The 13,817-nt window shown below is 38.3% G+C and overlaps 1 protein-coding gene and 1 long non-coding RNA gene across 8 annotated transcripts in view; both read left to right on the forward strand.

Annotated features, from left to right (window-relative positions):
• Positions 1 to 13,817, forward strand: part of LOC145478245 (fibroblast growth factor receptor 4-like) — a 52,081-nt gene that overhangs the window by 16,908 nt on the left and 21,356 nt on the right. The gene's annotated exons all lie outside the window — the stretch shown is intronic.
• LOC145478282 (uncharacterized) lies at positions 589 to 10,165 on the forward strand. 5 transcript variants are annotated; one of them, XR_014048222.1, is made up of 3 exons: positions 589 to 1,450; positions 5,586 to 5,682; positions 6,788 to 10,165. It is a non-coding gene; the product is annotated as an uncharacterized LOC145478282 (long non-coding RNA). The 5 variants fall into 5 exon arrangements; XR_014048223.1 differs by having other exon boundaries at positions 589 to 1,069; XR_014048221.1 differs by having other exon boundaries at positions 5,586 to 10,165.

The raw sequence follows: 13,817 nt of genomic DNA on the forward strand, positions 1-13,817 counted from the left end.
TTTTCATATTATATTGAAAGGCTAAAAACAATTTATGTTTTCAACAGTTATAAGTCTTAGCTTTCTTTGGATCAATTTTTTTTTTTTAATTTCAGTGCTACAAATGATTTCCCCTACGCGCTTTTTTTTTCAAGAAAGAGCTCTTATAGTTGCACTTGGGACGCACTTGTATGCATCTGTTTTATGATGTTTTTTTGTTGTTGTTGTTGTTTTCATTAAAATTATAAAGTAAAACATTTTTAGTTAGGGTTTGTTGCATGGAAACATCGATAAACCTCTCGGGAATCTCAGTAATTGTTACATCGCGAAATCTACTCAGTGTTTTGATTGTGACCTGTGACCTGTGACCTGTGACCTGTGACCTGTGACCTGTAAAAGAAACCTGCCATAAGGGAAAGGGGAGTAACGGTTACATGTAAACGTCTCTTTGAAAAGCAGGGTGGTGGTATCTCATTTTCTTATGGGCAAGGTGACTTAAAGATTCGAATACCACTTATGTCTGATTAACAGTGATACTCATTTATTTCTTGAACTTAGACCTTACTTGGGAATGGTTACTTGTAGGTCTTTGATAGGGTTACAGTTCCTGTATTTAGCTGCATGTTTAACTGAATGTATTTAGCAGCCAGTTTTTCATGACGTTTTTGTTGACTAGTTTCCTATACAATTTATTGAAGATTGTCAGAATTGCGATGATTAGGGACGCGAGAGCAGTGTAAGGGGATCTGCAGGATTTAGCAGATTGATTGATGATCGATCCATTGATTGATTGATTGATTGATTTTGCTAACTGGCTGATGATTGGTTAATTGAATGATTGATGACTAATTGATTGATTGATTAGACTGACTAATGATTGATTGATTGTTTTGAATGACCTATTGCACAAATATGGGTTATTGGTTATTGACCAGGGGCGGGGCAGAAGACTCCTGAAATTTGCGTATCTGGATCATCCACCAAAAAGTGACGTCACATCCGGTTTAAACTGCGCCACGCAGCTCGTTTCACAAAGCAAAAAAATGGCGTTTCGATTGGGGAAGTTTTTCCTCTATTTGCAAACCATCAGGTTCGTGTCCTTTCATACTGAGGATAGAAAGATGTTGTAGGCACATTTCTTTGACTTTTTAAGCAGAACTTTCGGCAAAAGAAAACAGTTTAGTATTGTTTTGAAGGAAAATAACGGAGAGCCTTCTGTCATCGAATGGCAGATTTTACACATTTGCAAAACTGGGGTTGTTCCGACTTTTGGTTCTTATTGTTCGTGACTCGGTGATAACACTAAGTGCAATGGCCTATAATGTTAACAACAACCTGGATGAAGCATTGCTGGCCATAGTTTGCACTGTGTACCATGGGAACATGTTTAACAGAAGCCGGTTTTTTCTAAAAGTGAACACAGTTGAAGCTCTGTATCCACGTGCGTGTGGTGGAAAATCGTCTACTCAAGGTTAGTATCCTATTTCCGTATCTCTTGCTGAATACTTTTTTCTCTGTAAGAAATAATCTATGTTGAGAGCTAGAGTTCATTGTAAATGCATACTTTGGGGATTACAGATTTCCCCGAAAAGATCAGCAAAGGGATGAAGCAGTCCAGATGAGTAGAACTTTCCTTCAGTCATCCAGTGGTTAATTGTACATTCCTCTGTATTATCTCAACTGCAATGTCGGCCTGGGGATCAACTTCTTTGGGCAGTTCAAAAAGGGGGGGGGGGGGGGTTGGCCTGTTTAGGGTTAGCTCCCAATGGTATGGTATATCCTTACCTCTTAACTTAACCCCCACTTTTGACAGGTACCCACTTCTACTGTGACCCGGAGCAGGGGGGTTAAGATTACTCCCTTTTATGCACTATATAGGTATGTGTGGCCCCAAAGGGTAGGGTTTTTCAGCCATTTTGGTCATAAATAGGGTATCGATTTTGGCCACTTTGGTCTTAAATAGGGTATGGGTTTTGTACTCTACTGTAGTCTTGAATTGGGTAATGTTGTTTAGAAGAAACTACTTTTTCATCATTATTGATAAGACCATAAACAAAAGGGCTTCAAAACTTATGTTTAGGGCAACTGTGTCAGTGGCAATGGTTGTAAATAGGTTGTCAAATTTTTGGTCTGGGCATAAATAGGATACAGAAAATCTCAGATTTTGGTGATCAATAGAGTAAGGGTTTTGGGGTTTTTTTCTGGGAGTACCCCCTCCTCCCGGGTACTGTAAAGTGGTTCATAATTAAATGCTGGATAGAATTCAGATTTTATCTTGTAATTAGCTTGAACCTCTAAATTATTATCTATTATTATATGGCTTTGGCTTGTGGCCGATATAATGCGCGCTCTGATTGGCTAGGAGCGAGATCTGAGCGGTCATTATGCAGCCGTAATGCCCACGGGCCGATTACGGATTATGCAAATTAGGAAGAGCCCAGTTCTGAAAATTCAAGCGCATTGAAGTGATGAAAGCCGATTAAAATCAGTACAAGAATGTCAGTAGCTAAAGGTTTAGAGATATTTCTTTAATAAAATTTATAGAGATGACTTACCAGTCAGTAACCTTGGCAGGCACCAGTGAAAAACAATCAAAGTTTGCCTAGTCTTAAGTAAAGCTAAAATTGCTAAGTAAAAAACACGATCGGCAGATCTGCCATGCATCCTGAGCAGAACACCACAAAGAAACTTATAAGGTATCATCTTAGTCACAGCAATTACCGAAGTATTGAACTCCGTCAAAGTTCTCATCAAATAGATTCCCTCGCTTTGACACAAGCAAGTGTAAATCAGCTTCCAGGATCATCAGATGTAAACAATCAGGCAGTTTCTGTCGGTAGCAGTGTTTCTGATAACTGCAGACATTCACAAGGCTTGAAATGTTCATCCATAAATCCCAGAATCAAGAAGGCGAGGATATGTTGTCGAAAGCGAATGCAAAGATCGAGTTAAGCTTATTTTGAGCAGTGCATTCTGAAGCATTAGTATTTTCTTTCACCGAAAGACGGTTGGTTTGGACAATTTTGAAGCACTTGCTGTCTTTTCTATATGCGTTGACGTTTCACCCCAAAAGTCGGAAAAACTCCCCCATCAACTTGTGGTACCACAATACTAAAATACGTTTTTGAGGTTGTGACAGTGACTTTTCCGTAAAGAAATGAGTGTTTTTAATGGAATACGTAATACAGTGGTGAAGTTCACTGACTGTGTAGGTTTGCCCTAGGTTTGAGACGATGAATGAATCGGTAAACGCGCGCATCGCCGGATGCAAATTGACGACTTCCACTCAAATGATTTTTCTCTTTATTGATGAGCCATATAACAAACAACTTAATAACCTCAACCGTTCGGTCGTTACGGGAAAATCTCAAACCTCGGCCTACCGTATTGACCTCGCTATCGCTCGGTCAATACGGCAAGACCTCAGTTTGAGATTTTCCCATAACGACCTCACTCTCGGTTATTAAGTAGTTATTAATAATAAAATAGACAACATCTTCTGTCTTCCTTTTCAAGAATTGGACTATGAGGTCCAGACTTCTTCGAGGTGATAGTTTGAGGCTGTATCAACCATATTATCACCTGATGGGAATCTTGAGCTCGCAATTCAATAATTGTTAAGTAGGATTGTAAGATTTACCATTGTTTCTCTATCAAACTTCATACTTGGTTGCAATCATACAATCTGAAATTCTCATACTTGTAGGACTTCATAATTAGTTAATTCAACCATTTTGAGATTTTAAAGTTATGTTCTATATCAAATTAACTCAACAAGAGATGCTGTGGGAACACAGGCCTCTGGTGGTTATTTACACAGCTTTTTTTAGTTCTTCCAAAGATCTGTTTTCAGCACCTCATCTTCTGTTAATCTGGTGGGGCTACAATGTAGCTCTGTAGCAACAGGACTTTTGTTCATTATGTGATCAATGTTTAAATGTCATCTACCTTCTATCTCATAAAGAAAAAATGAAAAATGGCTGTCTCATATGCATGCATCAAATAATTCACAAAGGTCAGGTGTGATTGCTTCATTGTGGGTGGGCTGAAAATTCTAGCTTGGTTTGATCTTAAAGTGATTGTTTGCTTAAAATATTGAAGATCCAATACCAGGATTCATTATAAAAGAGGCAAAAAACGTTCTCTGGTAAAATTGTTTAAAATTGTGAGCTTTCAACAGCCAGTCTGCTGTCTTCGACGGACAACAATGAAATGATAAAACAGACCTAAGAATTTTGAATATAACAAGCGAATGGCATATATTAAATAGAATACGTGTGAAAGAATGTGAGAATGCTAAAAGTGTAAAATTAGCGTTTGTTTAAAAGAATGTTATATTGTGCCGGCAGAGGGCACAAATTGTTGTCAGCCTCGACAGTTTTTGCTCTGTGCCAGGATTCCAGCATAAGAATAAGAAAGCCGTATAAGAAAGACGCTGGAATCCTGGCACACAGCGGAAACTGTCGGAAGCCATTAGGACACGAAAATGGGACCTGGCTGCTGAGTACTGTTTGAAATTGTGGCAACAATGTTCAAATTGTGGGCTTCTTTGCAGGTGAACTTCATAAGGAAAACCTGCACTTTAGAGGCTGAAACTTCTGTGAGTAGCTAACCTTAAAGTGCAAGGTTTTCATATAGCATTGACAAAAAATATACATTTTTGGAGTGACCTTCTCCTTTAAATACACACATTAAGACTTAACTCAGTAGCAAGGTACCTCTTGTATGATCAGTAACAGTACATTGTTTACATGTATCCAAAAAAACAATATATATATTGTCCAAACTCAGTCATGTTAGTAGTGTTAGTGTCTAATGAGTGCCCGCAAGGAGCTAGTTTTACAATCTTTCTTGCAACTCTCTTCAATGTTCTGGGAGTCTCCCACCTACCATTTAGATCATCCAGTCCCCCAGACAAGTTTTGAACTATTGTCCAGATACAAGGGACCATAGGCTCCTAGGGACAGTGCTTTAAAAGTGCTATTATGATGAAATGTGCAGATGTCCTCCATAATATTAGCTTAACAGTTTTGTTACCATGGCAACATACTGGGTTTCAACCTTCTCTGATATAGGCTTTTCTGGCCACCTTTGGCTTTCCATTTTGATATTTGTCAATGATGCCTCATCTGCATGATTCAGCAAGCATATTAATATTATAACGTCGAAGTTGTGGCCTCAGGTTAGAGAGGACTAGAAAAGAGTGAGTTGCCATGGGAAAATACAGGCTGTGTATAATTTTAATAGCCATAGGTGTGTTTCCAGTAGAACTATAAGCCTACCAACTTGATGTAATATTGGGTTGAGTGTATGACATCATCAGTCACCTCATTTGCATATTTTACACATGATGCAGATATTTGCAAAAGTTTAACAGCATTTTTAATCTTTTGTGAAATTCTATGTGATACACCTACAAATTCTGACTCAAGGGGTAAAAGTTTAATGAGAGAAGCATGTTAAAGCATTGAGTTGAATTTATGCTGTTGGCAAAATTTCACTGTAAGATGAAGAGAATTTTTGAGGGGAATTTGGTGTGGTTATCAAATTAACAGAGGTTGGTTTTGTTATTGATTTTGTCATTATCTTCTATATTTTTGAGGCAGAGTGGTTGTTGGCAAAAGCAAAACTGGCAATGTCTTCACTGACCTGTGTTTAGATGTTTTTAGGTTTTTGTCTCTGACAATGAAGTTCAATTTACCGGTAAGTAGTTACACTTTCTTTACAATAGAACATATGGATATTAATAACTTATAGCTATTTTAATATCCTCATACCAAAATTGTAGTAATTTTATGGCTCAATTTCTATCTCTGCTTTAATTAGTTTACAGCAGTTTATTTTTTAAAACCAATTTAATTTCATCAAAGGGGAAGGGGAAATCTGAGAGCAATAATAAATTAGACTAACAAATATAAATAAATTTGCACTGATTGCTCTCGTGGCCTAGTGGAGATGAAGTGGACCAAAAGGTCAGAGATCGGATGGTTTAATCTAGGTATGTCTGTACAAAATAATAAAAAAAGATTGTATTGTAGTATGGGAGTATTATGGTGGGTTATGTTGGGGGGTTGATATGGGATCCTGGCTGTACTGTTGTAGGGTAGGAATAGGGACTGAGGGGGTGGGTGGTGTGCTTGTGATTCTTTTTAAGAACCACTCTGAAAGTGAAAACAACTGGTTTGAAAAATTTACAGCAGAGGTAAAAAGTATACATTATATCTTGTTTTTCATAGGTCAGGTAAATGAGCAAACACCCACAAGAGAAATGCAAACAAGAGATGCACTTTATTTCTCTTCTTAATCAGTGTTCTTCTGAATTCATCTTGTTAAACTAAATTATTTTTTTCTGTTGAGATAACATTTTTACACTGGACTTTTCCTCTGAAACTCTTACTAACAAAATAATCATTACTAAGAAAAATTATACTTTTTGCGATAACTGTAAAAATTGTTGTGCGCTCATTGGCTAATTTTCATCATCAATAAGCAGACCTGTTGGCACATAAATTTATAATTTTAAGAGGCGTGTCAATGAGCGAGAGCATACAATTTGGCAATGAGTTTGTTATTTTAAAAAAACAAATTGATGTCAGTTTTTCCTGTGTTTGCGGATGAGTGTATCCTATCGCCCTGTGGATCCACAGCAGAATTCATGATCAATAATGTTCAAGACAGATGCATGAAAAACTGATGTCAATTTGTTAAACTGAAAAGATCTGGTTCTTGGTCTCTTTGTGACTGATGGAGGTCTCTAAAAGTTCTCAGTTGTTGTTTAATTTTAATTTTAGTGTTTGTATTTTCTTAGGTGGTTACCTCCTGGCATATACACCCCACACTGGCATACAATCCCTTGATTTAGATGATGCCGAACCTGTTTTTTCCCATCTTTAACATACATGTAAGAGTGTCAGTGGACCTGTCCAAGTGTGAATTTTTTTTACTGATAATGCAAATCATAATAAAGATACAAAGCCTCTCTGGTTTGATTTCTTCCGTGACAGTGAAGTGCAACCTAACCAAAAGTTGCATTCTGTAAGAGGTTTACAAAAATTATAAAATATAGGAGCTCCTCTGAAAGAAGAGTTTGTTGTTTTTTTCTGTTCATTTTTTCCGTCGAACATTTATATTTTCCTAATAAGCAGTTTCTTCACAACACACTTCAAGATGATAAAGAGCCATAAAAATGACATTTTTATTGCAGAGATCATTTTCAAGATTAAAGAAAAGTTATTTTTATTTATATATTTTATTTTCTTTGGGAGAGGGACTTTTTGAGAATTTCCCTAAAAATATCACAAGGTACAAAGGAAGGGGAAATATAAAAGTAATGTTTTCATTATCAGATTGAGTCTCTATGAAGCTGCAAAGTATGGTTATTTTATACTGTTGTGGATAACGTTAGGCCCACTTTAATTCAAAATACAAATGGGAACTTACATTGATAATCACACAATCCCTTAAATTGGTACTGTTTGTTTTTTACCGGTAATTGCTTTTTTCCAGAAAACAATTTGAACATCCTTGTTACACAAGGAGGGGCGGTGGGGGAGGTATTCTACATAGTTCTTAATGGGGAAGCTCCATCTCAAAGTCCAGCCCCTTAATACTGTATCCCTTTTCTAAACCCGTAGAGAGAAGTTTTAAAATATCTCTTTGAACAATTTATCAGAATCCCCTCATTCTGGCTCAGGAGAGTAAATGAGAGATTATCAACAACATTTTAGAACCAGAAAAAGGGAAATCCGTAAAAGAAAGATTTCCGTACCCTTTCATATGCCTGAATTCAACTTGTCAGAAATCCCTTACCCTTTAATAGTTATATCTGAAGCCTGAAAACTTTTGAGCAGAGCTTCCCCATATATGTCATTACATGGAGTCCTCCCACATACACAATTCAGGAACTCTTGACAAGTTGTGATGAAGCTGACCTCAAAACTGGTCTGATCAGGCAGCTTCAGTTTTTGAGTACAAACTTGTTACTCTCAGTCAACTTCTGGTATTGAACCTTTTCTTTTCTGGTCTGGTCCAAGTTCACAGACACTACTAGCTAGCAATCACTTTCACAACACTAACCCTAGCAATGTCACTCGCAGTCTGGGTGTTCAGTTCCACCGCACCATGTTTCATGGTCACTCATCATTGTCAGACATGAGTTCATAATAGCTTGTAACATTCACCAGCCTGGCAGTGTCATTGTTGCTACTACCTGTTCCCAGACTTCCTTTTATGGCTGGGTGTTGGGGCATGATATTTCATTACTGTTTGCAAACAGTTTGTTAAGATCGCACATTGAAAGTGTGATGAATTAAAATAATTGAACTCTGTGAGAGACAATTGTCAGAATTGCTAGTGTTCTGTCATTCCCTGAGACTGAAATGTCTTGATGTAAGCTTATATAGAGAAAGCACATTCAAAATAAGGCAAAATGTGTGAGTAACCTTCCAAAATAAGCTGCAAGTATGATAGTTAGGTATTAAAAGATAAGGAACTTGGTCAGCAAACAAGGCAAATGAAAGGAATTGAAGAAATGAAAGGTGCATGCATGCTTGACCTCATAGGATCCGAGGGAGGGGGAGCATTGAAACTTTATAGTGTCGCTGACACTCAACACTGTTGAAACGGAAAAATAAATTAGATTATAACTGAAAAAAACACGAGATGCCCAAATTACTAAATCGCCCATAAGAATATCTTGTTTATTTTTAAGGGGTTCACGGCCTGCTTATGTTTAAGGAAGCGTTTACCAATTAAGGAATTGCCAAGGGAAAAGTTAAGATTACTTGTTCAAGGTTCTTAACCAATCGTAACAGAATTTATAACACCAGTTTGAGTCACAAGCAAGAACATGAATTTGCGTTAGTGTCGATCAACAAGAAAGTTCCGCCGCGTTATGTGTGTGGGTCTACTCTTACAGTGTGATACGATTAACGCGTCTACGTTACTCTCAAGTGTTTGTCAAGGGAAAATTTGAAAAATGGGCTTCTGTTAAATAGGTTCTCCCACGTCTAGAAAACTGACGCAGCGCTTTTCTCTTAGTGTAATACCTACCTAAGAGAATAGGATATTTGAATTGAGTGCAACTTACCTACAAATCATTATTTCCACGCAAACGATGGCTCCTGTGGAATTCAGCGAAGAAACGACGACATTTCGTAAAAACACACGCCTTCAAAACAGCGTGTTTTTGAATAAATAATCGTTCTTTTCCTCAATCAAACGATATGACGAGGAAGACGACAAAATTTTGTTTCTCATGGCCAAATAAAACGTTAGAAATATCCCGCCGATTACGAAATATAACCATTTTACTTACTGAGAGAACGATTATGTCGCATTCAAATTTAATTTTGCCGCTCAGCCCGCTTTTTTACCGGATGTGACGTCACTTTTTGGTGGATGATCCAAACACAAAAAAAGTGCCAGGCGTCCCAGAGTGTTCTCCCCCGCCCCTGGTACGTCCATATGCCAAGCCCAATACCTTGAAAAATAAGTGAGTAGCACCATTACCATAGAAACATCTTTGATATTGGACGTCCATGTTATGGTTGACTGACCGTTGTCAAAACAAGGTATCCGCTGGCCCGTATCACGTGACCATTTCGCGGGCTCGGGTTCAGAGTTCATCAAGGTCACGTGTTTCTTGAAGTACTTGTTTTTGATTGGATTGCAGGCTCAAAAAATATGTCCTACGGTGTTATTAGGACATATTTTTCAAATTTCGCACAAATCTCGTTTAAACTCTCTAAGATGAGAAAAAATGACACCGTTGAATGTTCAAGAGTGTTTATTCGGCAAATTACCCATACATTGATTGATTTCGATGTCATCTTCTAATTTCCATACAAACTTATATATTTTATCCACAGCTCTCCATACAAACTCTTATATTACGCTTGGGTGACCTGTGTTTTAGCTGGAAAAAATAAAGAAACCACACGCTGAAAAATTACATGCTCACAATTGATAATTTTTGAGCTTCTGATCCAAGAAAAAACAAATTCTTTCATTCTTTTATGGTTATTATTGTCATTATTGCAATCAGGAGCTCCGCTTTTAGGCCTGGCTAAATCTATATATTAAACATAGTAATAACGCCGTTTGCGACGATTTTCCGAAGATGTACGACCACTTTCCGAAGATGTCGATGTCCGGAAAATAACGAAGATAACCGAACATTTTACTATTTTGAACAGGTATGCCAACAGTCAGTGTTCAGAAAGAAGAGAAGCCTGGGAAGAAGTCAGCTATGGCCAATAAAACCCAGCACCCTAAGATCTTGATCGGAATGTTGGCTGGCGTGATTGTTCTAGCGATCCTTGCGGCCGGTGTGTGTTACTGGCAGGTCAAGAAGGCTCGTGCGTCTTCGTCGACTGCGAAGAGTCGCCGACCTGAGATCGACTCTCTCCGAGCGAAGTACGAAGTACAGAATGAATACGTTGTGGTGCCAGACTATAACAGAGGCAATGAAGAGGTCAATACATGAATTTTCTTCCAGACGTTTTTACATTTCTTGTCTGATTAGCCTTGTAGAAGATATTTTTCACAATGTATTTGTGTAACTTGTAGTACGGTAGACCGGACATCTTTTTTAGACATGCTGGATTTTGGTACCAGATTATAACAGACAGGCATAAATCAGAGGTGAGCATGCAAATACCAGTCAAAGATTTTCCACCTTCTGGTATAACTCGCCTTGGAAAAAGTTGGTTGGTCGGTCGGTCCCAGTCTCGGTCTTTTGCTTGTCAACAAGTATTAGTTATTTTTTACACTTGGTCTGGGTGACATTACAGTGCGGGTCAATTATATTGCTATCTTTTTAGACCCGTTAGATTCTCAGTCGAACCTCTATGGAGGAAAAGCAAATTTTGTCGCAGAACTTTCTTTTTTCTCCATAATTCTGTCCAGTTGACCTATCTAAGTCTCTAACGAGCAAAATTTGGGCCGATGAACGATCTTATACATTTCAGGTTCAGCGACCACCCCTCAAGATGAAAGTCCCGAAATAATTGTCAGTAAAATACTATAAATAGAAACCTTATTGATGGCCACCTCTACTTAGCGACGTCGGCCATTTTTTGGTCGTCCAGATGAGGGTTTTCTATTGTCCTTGCCAATATTAAGCGGTCCCAAAAATTTAATTCGATTTTATACACGTGGTTTGATGACGGATAAGAGTTCGAAAGAGAAAGTGACCGCTGATGAAGACATCCAAACCCACGTTTATTATTGTCTTCCCGTGATTCTATATTGCCTTAAGCATGTTTGTATTCGAATGAATTGACGTTTGTAAAAGGCCTCATGCTAATTCCTAATTCCTGAAGAACCTCTATTAAGCGGGCTAACCCCTATGTAGCAGCCACCTCCCATTTCCCCGAGGTGTTAAAAGTGCCACTCTTAAATCCAGTATTTTCAATTTTCAATTTTAGACTGGGAGCATCTAGTTTATTAGTTTCAGAAACGATGGTATTACGAGAAAAACATGCAGAAAAGTACACTTAATTTAGAGGGATGACCAGGTGGTAGATGCGTCACGACTCTTCCATTAAGCTGAAGATTAAAAGGAAATTTTGGTCGGAAATCGGACGCAACGATTCGACCGACCGAAAAGTTTACGAAAACAAAGCACCTTTGGAAGTTAGTTCACTTTGATTAGTGAGACTAAAATTCCTGTTCCTTTCTAGTGCTTTCACCTCGCACCATTTTTTTTTCACTCCCAACGATTTCTTTGTGCCAGCTAGCTGCTACCCAATCTAACCGAACGCCATGCAGAATTGTGCTTCGTTCCTTGTTGACAAACTCGTTCGTTGCCCTCCTTTTCTTCAATGGATTTTCCCAGATGCGGGGAAAAACACTCCACTTAGTTGGACAGTTTTGATTTGTGTTGTCAGTATTGTTTGATGTATTTCATTTGGGAATAGCTTAATAATCGTCTTAATCCGACTGATCGATCTGCTTAATGAAAAGCACCCTTAATTATTGTCCTCTCATGTGACACACCAACCTCATTAGGTTCATTAGATCTCTCTATGACATCAATAGCGTACTATTACAGTCGAAGGTCTCAAAGTGGCTTAACCGGACCGGCGTTTATGGCTTTAGTCTGATTTTCGTATCCGTTCAGAGGTTACGTCGATTAGGAATATTGCAATTCCCAACTGGATAGCCTTCCCACTAGCCATATGTTTCGTTAGCTCTCTCGTTAGGCCACGTTCGATAAATCAATATTCTAACATGGCTCCAAGGCTTTCGGGTCAAAAGCGCAAATTTCCAAAGTTCCTTTTGTCCCTCAGTAGACCATTTTACAGTTGTCTGCTCAGTGACCTGGCCTTTGTATGGCAGCGAGGCTAGAGTTGACCTTGTTTTGATACAGACCTTACTGCTTTTGTTGCGTAAAACAAGTTGTTCTGATGCTAACTAGGTGCATTTACATGACAAAAGCAGTGAGGTCTGTATCAAAACAAGGTCAACTCTAGCCTTGCTGCCATACAAAGGCCAGGTCACTGAGCAGACAACTGTAAAATGGTCTATTCCCAAAAGAGACTTGGATACAAAGAAAACACTACCAAATATAGCCTGAGTTTGTCCTAAAGGCCTCGGAGCCACGCTAGAATATTGATATATCGAATGTGGCCTATTGGCCAATCTTCCGGCGCCAGTTTGGATTCACTGCAAAGTCATTCTACGCAGAAATGTCTGTATCCACTGTTTTAGACTGCCCCAAAAGTCTTTAATTTTTTACGGTCAGGTCGTCGAACAGCCATAATAATATCCTGAGGGAGTAGTGGACAGGACAGAGGGTGCTGGCTTCGGTCGAGACAACTGTACATATCGTGTAGAAACGTTTTGCAACACCTCCAGTCCCAAAACTTTCCCCACAAGAAAAAAAAAACAGACGTCAACCAGTCTTTCTACCCTATATTCCAATTTTAACTGTACTTCGTAGTTTTGTCACGTTATTCAAGATTGCGTGATCAATGGTGCGATGTAATAATAATGAAAAAATAGACACTATACATGATCATAGAAATTTCTTTTTGCTACAGTTTGTCCACAGGCGTTTATTTTTTTTGCTCATTCATATCTCACGCGCTAGGTTAATGTTTTGCTAAGCTTGCGATCTCGACGAATTCAAGAAAAATAGAAGGTCTGTGGATCGGACACACTATGTTTCTGCCTACTTGTTTACCTAGGCTTGCTTTGTATAAAAAAGTTAGAACCTTTTGTATGCCGTTTTCATGTTACTACAAGTTAATAAAGTTACATTTTTTGCAATAATGTAATCAATACATCTTATTCTGTTGTTTAATGAGAACCTTTCCGCTCGATCGGAGCAACCTCTTTCCGACCAGGAAATTGCGTTCATTTTACATTGTAAAACCAGCCTGTTTTCTAGTGTAATTATTATTTTTCTCCAAATATTAGTCGGCACAAAGTGCACGTGTCTGTAATCAATCATTCGGAGCTCGAGCGGAATTCATTTGGAAGGAAATTGGATTAGACTTCAGGAAGAGATTAGCTTGCCTTCAAGAGGCTCAGAAATGGTTTAGGTACATCATCATAAGGCCTTTTAGGGTATCCGTCGATATCCGAGGTTAAGTTAAACTGAAAAAGGCGTGAAAAAGAACTTTTTTTGTAACATGACCGTCTAAATGAGGACTGATAAATAACATCCTGACCATCAGCTTTCTTAACGTTATAAATAGCTGAGGTCGTGACAATTTTATTTAGTCCCGTCAGATGACAAAAAAGATTTCTCTAGTGATATAAATGCTTGATAAAACCTTGGCTTGCATACATCATTTCCGTTTTTACCACGTTGCTAGCAATTCCGTTCT

The sequence above is a fragment of the Orbicella franksi genome, chromosome 2 (assembly GCF_964199315.1).
Source record: "Orbicella franksi chromosome 2, jaOrbFran1.1, whole genome shotgun sequence".
Taxonomy (NCBI): domain Eukaryota; kingdom Metazoa; phylum Cnidaria; class Anthozoa; order Scleractinia; family Merulinidae; genus Orbicella; species Orbicella franksi.